This window comes from Blennius ocellaris, assembly GCF_963422515.1.
Source record: "Blennius ocellaris genome assembly, chromosome: 23".
Classification (NCBI taxonomy): domain Eukaryota; kingdom Metazoa; phylum Chordata; class Actinopteri; order Blenniiformes; family Blenniidae; genus Blennius; species Blennius ocellaris.
The window spans coordinates 19485232-19495530 of record NC_137672.1 but is presented as its reverse complement, the minus strand read 5'-3'; positions in this window follow the sequence as shown (position 1 = coordinate 19495530).

Here is a 10299-nt window from a genome sequence, read left to right as displayed (position 1 = left end):
CAGGACTAAGAGGTTGAACTTCCATCATGATCCACAAACAACGACAAGATTTATTAAACACATTTGACTTGTAATATTTCATCGTTGTCACGTTGATGCTTTCAATGCAAATCGAAGGAATTTGAATTGAACCTGGAGACGGTGGCGTGGAGACGGTGGTGTGGAGGCGGGGCGGTGGGGCAGCGGTGTGGAGGCGGGGTGGTGGTGTGGAGGCGGGGCAGTGGTGTGGAGGCGGGGCGGTGGGGCAGCGGCGTGGAGGCGGGGCGGTGGTGTGGAGGCGGGGCGGGGCGGTGGTGTGGAGGCGGGGTGGTGGTGTGGAGGCGGGGCGGTGGTGTGGAGGCGGGGTGGTGGTGTGGAGGCGGGGCGGTGGTGTGGAGGCGGGGTGGTGGTGTGGTGGCGGGGCAGTGGTGTGGAGGCGGGGCGGGGCGGTGGTGTGGAGGCGGGGTGGTGGTGTGGAGGCGGGGCGGTGGTGTGGAGGCGGGGTGGTGGTGTGGAGGCGGGGCGGTGGTGTGGAGGCGGGGCGGTGGGGCAGCGGCGTGGAGGCGGGGCGGTGGTGTGGAGGCTGGGCGGTGGTGTGGTGGCGGGGCAGTGGTGTGGAGGCGGAGCGGCGGGGCAGTGGTGTGGAAGCGGGGCGGTGGGGTGGAGGCGGGGTGGTGGTGTGGAGGCGGGGTGGTGGTATGAAGGCGGGGTGGTGGTGTGGTGGCGGGGCGGGGCGGTGGTGTGGAGGCGGGGTGGTGGTGTGGAGGCGGGGCGGTGGTGTGTAGGCGGGGCGGCGGGGCAGTGGTGTGGAAGCGGGGCGGTGGGGTGGAGGCGGGGTGGTGGTGTGGAGGCGGGGTGGTGGTATGAAGGCGGGGTGGTGGTGTGGTGGCGGGGCGGGGCGGTGGTGTGGAGGCGGGGTGGTGGTGTGGAGGCGGGGCGGTGGTGTGGAGGCGGGGCGGCGGGGCAGTGGTGTGGAGGCGGGGCGGTGGGGTGGAGGCGGGGTGGTGGTGTGGAGGCGGGGTGGTGGTATGGTGGCGGGGTGGTGGTGTGGAGGCGGGGCGGTGGTGTGGAGGCGGGGCGGCGGGGCAGTGGTGTGGAGGCGGGGCGGTGGTGTGGTGGCGGGGCGGTGGTGTGGAGGCGGGGCGGTGGTGTGGAGGCGGGGCGGCGGGGCAGTGGTGTGGAGGCGGGGCGGTGGTGTGGAGGCGGGGCGGCGGGGCGGTGGTGTGGAGGCAGGGTGGTGGTGTGGAGGCGGGGCGGTGGTATGGAGGCGGAGTGGTGGTGTGGAGGCGGGGTGGTGGTGTGGAGGCGGGGTGGTGGTGTGGAGGCGGGGCGGTGGTGTGGTGGCGGGGCGGTGGTGGGTGGCGGGGCGGTGGGGCGGTGGTGTGGAGGCGGGGCGGTGGTGTGGTGGCGGGGCGGTGGTGTGGAGGCGGGGCGGTGGTGTGGTGGCGGGGCGGTGGTGTGGAGGCGGGGCGGTGGTGTGGAGGCGGGGCGGAGGTGTGGTGGCGGGGCGGTGGGGCGGTGGTGTGGAGGCGGGGCGGTGGTGTGGTGGCGGGGCGGTGGTGTGGAGGCGGGGCGGCGGGGCAGTGGTGTGGAAGCGGGGCAGTGGTGTGGAGGCGGGGCAGTGGTGTGGAGGCGGGGCGGTGGTGTGGAGGCGGGGCGGTGGTATGGAGGCGGGGTGGTGGTGTGGAGGCGGGGTGGTGGTGTGGAGGCGGGGTGGTGGTGTGGAGGCGGGGCGGTGGTGTGGAGGCGGGGTGGTGGTGTGGAGGCGGGGTGGTGGTGTGGAGGCGGGGTGGTGATGTGGAGGCGGGGTGGTGGTGTGGAGGCGGGGCGGTGGTATGGAGGCGGGGCGGTGGTGTGGAGGCGGGGTGGTGATGTGGAGGCGGGGTGGTGGTGTGGAGGCGGGGCGGTGGTATGGAGGCGGGGCGGTGGTATGGAGGCGGGGTGGTGGTGTGGAGGCGGGGCAGTGGTGTGGAGGCGGGGCGGTGGTATGGAGGCGGGGTGGTGGTATGGAGGCGGGGCGGTGGTATGGAGGCGGGGCGGTGGTATGGAGGCGGGGTGGTGGTGTGGAGGCGGGGCGGTGGTGTGGAGGCGGGGCGGTGGTATGGAGGCGGGGTGGTGGTGTGGAGGCGGGGCGGTGGTATGGAGGCGGGGCGGTGGTATGGAGGCGGGGTGGTGGTGTGGAGGCGGGGCAGTGGTGTGGAGGCGGGGCGGTGGTATGGAGGCGGGGTGGTGGTATGGAGGCGGGGTGGTGGTATGGAGGCGGGGTGGTGGTGTGGAGGCGGGGCAGTGGTGTGGAAGCGGGGCAGTGGTGTGGAGGCGGGGCAGTGGTGTGGAGGCGGGGCGGTGGTGTGGAGGCGGGGCGGTGGTATGGAGGCGGGGTGGTGGTGTGGAGGCGGGGTGGTGGTGTGGAGGCGGGGTGGTGGTGTGGAGGCGGGGCGGTGGTATGGAGGCGGGGTGGTGGTATGGAGGCGGGGCGGTGGTGTGGAGGCGGGGTGGTGGTATGGAGGCGGGGTGGTGGTGTGGAGGCGGGGTGGTGGTGTGGAGGCGGGGTGGTGGTATGGTGGCGGGGCGGTGGGGAGGCGGGGGCATTGTGGAGGGGTGGAGGTGGAGGAGGGAAGGGGTGGAGGTGGAGGTGTGGCAGCAGGGCAGCGGTTGGTTCAGAGCAAGGCGACAGACGGAGGAAGACCACACACAGACTCTCTCTTCTCAAGGTCAGTCGTTCTTTTCTTTCTTTAATCTTTTGTCTTTTACAAAGTTCACATGTTTTGTTTAGTTTTTAAAACGTTTATTTTGGTGATTATTCAAAATTACAACATAAAAAATGAAATAAACAAACACAAAACAAACAAGTATTTGAATCAATATATATATATATATATATAATATATATATAATCCCATCTTTTCACATAAACCAGCTGCGACTGGTTTATGAACAAACCATGAATCCTGAAACGTCCACAGACGAGGTAGACGTAGACTGACGTAGATAAAGTGACGTAGATAAGGTGACGTAGGTAAAGTGACGTAGGTAAGTGACGTAGATAAAATGACGTAGGTAAAGTGACGTAGGTAAAGGGACGTAGATAAGGTGACGTAGGTACAGTGACGTAGATAAGGTGACGTAGGTAAAGTGACGTAGGTACAGTGACGTAGGTAAAGTGACGTAGGTAAGAGACGTAGATAAAATGACGTAGGTAAAGTGACGTAGGTAAAGTGACGTAGATACTGACGTAGGTAAAGGGACGTAGATAAGGTGACGTAGGTAAAGTGACGTAGGTAAAGTGACGTAGGTACAGTGACGTAGGTAAAGTGACGTAGATAAAGTGGCGTAGATAAGGTGACGTAGGTAAAGTGACGTAGGTAAGTGACGTAGATAAAATGACGTAGGTAAAGTGACGTAGATACTGACGTAGAAAAAGTGACGTAGGTAAAGTGACGTAGATAAAGTGACGTAGATAAACTGACGTAGGTAAAGGGACGTAGATAAGGTGACGTAGGTACAGTGACGTAGATAAGGTGACGTAGGTAAAGTGACGTAGATAAAGTGACGTAGATAAGGTGACGTAGGTAAAGTGACGTAGGTAAGTGACGTAGATAAAATGACGTAGGTAAAGTGACGTAGGTAAAGGGACGTAGATAAGGTGACGTAGGTACAGTGACGTAGATAAGGTGACGTAGGTAAAGTGACGTAGATAAAGTGACGTAGATAAGGTGACGTAGGTAAAGTGACGTAGGTAAGTGACGTAGATAAAATGACGTAGGTAAAGTGACGTAGGTAAAGGGACGTAGATAAGGTGACGTAGGTACAGTGACGTAGATAAGGTGACGTAGGTAAAGTGACGTAGATAAAGTGACGTAGATAAGGTGACGTAGGTAAAGTGACGTAGGTAAGTGACGTAGATAAAATGACGTAGGTAAAGTGACGTAGGTAAAGGGACGTAGATAAGGTGACGTAGGTACAGTGACGTAGATAAGGTGACGTAGGTAAAGTGACGTAGGTACAGTGACGTAGGTAAAGTGACGTAGGTAAGAGACGTAGATAAAATGACGTAGGTAAAGTGACGTAGGTAAAGTGACGTAGATACTGACGTAGGTAAAGGGACGTAGATAAGGTGACGTAGGTAAAGTGACGTAGGTAAAGTGACGTAGGTACAGTGACGTAGGTAAAGTGACGTAGATAAAGTGGCGTAGATAAGGTGACGTAGGTAAAGTGACGTAGGTAAGTGACGTAGATAAAATGACGTAGATACTGACGTAGAAAAAGTGACGTAGATAAGTGACGTAGAAAAAGACGTAGGTAAAGTGATGTAGATAAAGTGACGTAGATAAAGTGACGTAGAAAAAGTGATGTAGGTAAGTGACATAGACAAAGTGACGTAGGTAAGTGACGTAGAAAAAGTGACGTAGATAAAGTGACGTAGATAAGTGACGTAGAAAAAGTGACGTAGAAAAAGTGACGTAGATAAAGTGACGTAGGTAGGTGACCTAGATAAAGTCACGTAGATAAAGTGACGTAGATAAAGTGACGTAGGTAAAGTGACGTAGGTAAGTGATGTAGAAAAAGTGACGTAGAAAAAGTGACGTAGGTACAGTGACGTAGATAAGGTGACGTAGGTAAAGTGACGTAGGTAAAGTGACGTAGATAAAGTGACGTAGATAAGGTGACGTAGGTAAAGTGACGTAGGTAAGTGACGTAGACAAAATGACGTAGGTAAAGTGACGTAGGTAAAGTGACGTAGATACTGACGTAGGTAAAGGGACGTAGATAAGGTGACGTAGGTACAGTGACGTAGATAAGGTGACGTAGGTAAAGTGACGTAGGTAAAGTGACGTAGGTACATTGACGTAGGTAAAGTGACGTAGATAAGGTGACGTAGGTAAAGTGACGTTGGTAAGTGACGTAGATAAAATGACGTAGGTAAAGTGACGTAGGTAAAGTGACGTAGATACTGACGTAGAAAAAGTGACGTAGGTAAGTGACGTAGATAAAATGACGTAGGTAAAGTGACATAGGTAAAGTGACGTAGATAAAGTGACGTAGGTAAAGTGACGTAGATACTGACGTAGAAAAAGTGACGTAGATAAGTGACGTAGAAAAAGACGTAGGTAAAGTGATGTAGATAAAGTGACGTAGATAAAGTGACGTAGAAAAAGTGATGTAGGTAAGTGACATAGACAAAGTGACGTAGGTAAGTGACGTAGAAAAAGTGACGTAGATAAAGTGACGTAGATAAGTGACGTAGAAAAAGTGACGTAGAAAAAGTGACGTAGATAAAGTGACGTAGGTAGGTGACCTAGATAAAGTCACGTAGATAAAGTGACGTAGATAAAGTGACGTAGGTAAAGTGACGTAGGTAAGTGATGTAGAAAAAGTGACGTAGAAAAAGTGACGTAGGTACAGTGACGTAGATAAGGTGACGTAGGTAAAGTGACGTAGGTAAAGTGACGTAGATAAAGTGACGTAGATAAGGTGACGTAGGTAAAGTGACGTAGGTAAGTGACGTAGACAAAATGACGTAGGTAAAGTGACGTAGGTAAAGTGACGTAGATACTGACGTAGGTAAAGGGACGTAGATAAGGTGACGTAGGTACAGTGACGTAGATAAGGTGACGTAGGTAAAGTGACGTAGGTAAAGTGACGTAGGTACATTGACGTAGGTAAAGTGACGTAGATAAGGTGACGTAGGTAAAGTGACGTTGGTAAGTGACGTAGATAAAATGACGTAGGTAAAGTGACGTAGGTAAAGTGACGTAGATACTGACGTAGAAAAAGTGACGTAGATAAAGTGACGTAGATAAAGTGACGTAGGTAAAGTGACGTAGATACTGACGTAGAAAAAGTGACGTAGATAAATTGACGTAGATAAAGTGATGTAGATAAAGTGATGTAGATAAACTTACGTAGGTAAAGTGACGTAGATAAGATGACGTAGGTACAGTGACGTAGATAAGGTGACGTAGGTAAAGTGACGTAGGTAAAGTGACGTAGGTAAAGTGACGTAGATAAAGTGACGTAGATAAAGTGACGTAGATAAGGTGACGTAGGTAAAGTGACGTAGGTAAGTGACGTAGATACAGTGACGTAGATAAGGTGACGTTGGTAAAGTGACGTAGGTAAAGTGACGTAGGTACAGTGACATAGGTAAAGTGACGTAGGTAAAGTGACGTAGAAAAAGTGACGTAGATAAAGTGATGTAGAAAAAGTGATGTAGATAGAGTGACGTAGATAAAGTGACGTAGATAAGGTGACGTAGATAAAGTGGCGCAGATTTTGTGTCTTTTTGTCTCACTTGATGTCGTCCTTTTGTCCCTCAGATGTCCAACAGCTCTTCGTCGCCTCGTCCTCAGGCGTCCTTCTTGTTCTCTTGCTACTTCAGCAAACCGACCTCCTACATCTTCACCAGCTACGTCGTGACGCTCGTCCTCCTGCTGCTCCCCGTCTGCCTCTACGTCGTCCGCCAAGGCCTCCGTCACTGGACAAAGCCGTCCCCCTCGTCCTCGTCCTCGTCCTCCTCGGCGGCGGCGGTGACCATGAGCCACTCCGACGTCTTCGCCTGCCACGCGGCGTCCTTCCAGGTGGTGGGGGTGCTGGGGAACCTGCCTTGCCTGTGCGCCATCTACCTGCAGGACCAGGCCCTGTACCTGGTGGGGCACCACGCCGTCTCCTTCACCTGGTTCGGCGAGATCTACTTCCACATGCTCACCTGCGTGGAGCGCCACGTCGCCGCCGTCCACCCCGTCGCCTACATGCGCCTGAGGGGCGAGCGCGGCGCCCGCCTGAGGAACGCCGCCGCCGGCGCCGTGTGGCTGCTGAGCCTCGCCGGCATCAGCGTCCTGATGACGGAGGCGTTCGTCACCTTGGACCTGGTCTTCGTGTTCTCCGGTCTGGCCGTCGTGTCCTTCTGCAGCGCCTCGGTCCTCTGCGCCCTGGTCGGCGGCCCGGGTGCGGGGCGGCGCGGCGCCGCCAGGGCGAGGGTGGAGCCGTCCAAGAGGAGGGCGCTCTACACCGTCGTGACCATCACGGTGGTGCTGCTCCTCAAGTTCTCCTGGAACGCGGCTTGGGCGATCAAGCACCTGGCGGGGACGAGGATGTCGTGCGACACGCTGGGGTTGGAGATCTGGTTCAACCTGCCCAGCAGCCTGGTGCTGCCGCTGCTCTTCCTGCACCGGCGAGGGAAACGGGCGTTCTGGCGACCAGAGGGACGCCGCCACTGACGGACGGATTCGCTAAGACCAGGGGTCGGCAACCCGCGGCTCCGGAGCCTCTTTGATCCCTCCACTGCGGCTCTTCGATCCCTCCACTGCGGCTCCTTGATCCCGCCACCTCGCCTCTTCGATCCCTCCACTGCAGCTCTTTGGTCCCTCCACTGCGGCTCTTTGGTCCCTCCACTGCGGCTCTTTGGTCCCTCCACTGTGGCTCTTTGGTCCCTCCACTGCGGCTCTTTGGTCCCTCCACACGAGGTTCATTGCAGACTTGTTGAGAGTGACGGAACATTCTAGTGAATTACACAACAACTACAGGACATTAAAGACACACCACTCACACTCATGGTTCTAACAATCCAGATCTCCCACATTTATCTTCCATTTTAATAATGTGTAGCGATAAAGGAGCTGAGAGCTGCAATGCATTATGGGAGTTTCTGTTTGTTGTGTTTTAAATGTAATTATTGGGGGCTATGTTAGGTTTGTAGTGTTTGAAGTACAACCTATATATATGGTTAATCCCATCTTTTCACATAAACCAGCTGCGACTCTCCACAAACCATGAATCCTGGAATCTCCGTCCACAGAGGACTGTTTATGGTAATGTTTGAGAATTTTAACATGATCACAGATATTTCGTCTTTAATTATAGTACAACTTATTGATTTATGCCAATGGAAAGTTTGTCTTTATGAATTGAATTAAAAAGCATCGGTGATGTAATCCTGCCTGGACGTGTCCTGAACCAACATTAATAAAGCACCGCAGTCAAAGTGGATGAATTTGTGTCGCTGAAGTCGTCATTGGTTATTTGTCACTTTGTGCTCGACGTGATTTCTGATGCAAATGAGTCTTTGAATTTGAATGAGGTGGTACCGGCCCTTTAACTGAAGCAGACCGGACTCAGGTCTTCACAGAGGAGAGAGACTCCAGATCAAAGACAAACACCCTCAAGGTTCGTCGTCTGTTTCTTTACTTTTCTCAACTCTTTGATCTTTTTCTCTCCATTTTTTCTTATTTGACCCTTTTTACCCTTTTGTCTTATTTCTTCTTTTCCTTTTTCCTCCATTTTTCTTTCATTCTGTTTGTATAGTTTTGCCTATTTTCCGGTTTTTATTTTCCATATCAAGATAATCAGATTTCAAATATTTAGCAAAAGTCAGACATCCGTGTCGATACAAGGACAAAAAGCGAGGGGCGTCAGGTGGAGCTCGTCAGGTGGAGCTCGTCAGGTGGAGATCGTCAGGTGGAGCTCGTCAGGTGGAGATCGTCAGGTGGAGATCGTCAGGTGGAGATCGTCAGGTGGAGCTCGTTAGGTGTAGATCGTCAGGTGGAGCTCGTCAGGTGGAGATCGTCAGGTGGAGATCGTCAGGCGGAGCTCGTCTCTCTCCACATCAAAGGGAGGAGCTGTGGAGTGTGTCCTGGTGTTTAGTTGACTATGTACGGTCAACCAGCAACCTGTGTCATTGTCTCACTAATCCTTTCATGTCACATGATGGATCATTAGTCTTTTCATCCCACTTTATTAAAGTCCTGCTCATGAGGGGTGGAGTCTGTTATCGGCGCAGGGCAGCGGAGTTGCGGGTCTTTGGGTGTCGCTGTTTGAAAAAACCCAGAATGAGAGGAAGAAGCAGAGGAAGAAGGAGAGGGAGAAGAAGGAGAAGTAGAAGGAGGAGAAGTAGCAGGAGAGCTATCCACGACATACTCCTACAAGTTTAAAGGTACTCTACTGGAACCTTGAGTTAAAATCTACTTCCCTTAAAACTCTAATTTCTGTTCAGAAAATCAATGAAAACTCGACCATTTCTGCTCATTTCAACCTGCAGTTTTGCAAATCCTTACATCTTACATCCTTACATCCTTACATCCTTACATCCTTACATCCTCCCTGAAGGTTCCAGACAAACCATCAAACTCTGGATGTTAACTGACTGACGCCAGTTTTCGTCTTTTTCGTCTTCCAGATATGGCGTCAAACTCCTCCTCCTCCTTTTCAACCATCCTTGTAGTCAGAACCTGTTTAACGACACCACCGAACTCTGTCTTCCTGACGGGGATCAACTTGATCTACATCGTCGTCCTCATCCCGCTGTGTGCCGTCGTCCTCCACCACGGCGTCCCGCTCCTCTCGTCCCCGGCGGCCATGAGCCACTCCGACTGTTTCAGCTGCCACCTGGTCCTGATCGAGCTGATCGGGACGGTCGGGGGCGGCGCCACCCTCGTCGGTGCCTGGCTCAACGATGACGTCGTGTCGACGACCGGAGTCTTCATCCTCATTTGCACCTGGATTGGACAGGTGTCGCTCCACATCCTCACCTGCGTGGAGCGCTACCTGGCCGTGGTCCATCCCATCACCTACCTGAGGCTGAGGAACGAGGGAGGGATCCGGCTCAGGAACGTCAGCATCGGCGGCGTGTGGCTGCTGTGCGCGGTCGTCACCGCTTTGGCCACTTTGGAGTACATCATTTCCATCGTGAATTATGTCCTGTTGACCTTGGCTTCAATCGTCATCTCCTTCTGCAGCGTCTCGGTTCTCCTGGTCCTGCTCCGTCCAGGTCCGGGTCAGAGCAGGGACAGGGTGGACCGATCCAAGAGGAGGGCGTTCTACACCATTGTGACCATACTGGGAGCGCTGCTGTTGAAGTTTGCCGGGAGTCTGCTTTGGTATGGAGTATATAAGTTGGTTGAGGGTCACTGCATACTGATCTTCTTCCAGATCTTGCTGGGTCTACCCAGTAGTCTGGTTCTGCCGCTGATCTTCCTGCACAGGAAGGGAAAACTGGCGCCTTGCAGGAGGAAGACCCAGTGAAGCTCAGACTCTCTGGCTTCACGTTCAAAATAAAGATTCAGTTTCATGACAAGGTGCTTCCATCAAAGTGATGAAAACCACAGGAAGATAGGGTTAGGGGTAGGGGTAGGATCAGGGTTAGGGGTAAGGGGTACAGGGTACGGGGTACAGGGTACGGGGTACGGCTAGGATCAAGGATAGGGGTAGGGTTGGGATCAGGGTTAGGGGTAGGATCATGATTAGGGTTAGGATCAGGGGTAGAGGGAGGGTTAGGGTTAGGGTCAAGGATAGGGGTAGGATCAGCGTTAAGATCAGGGTTTGGGG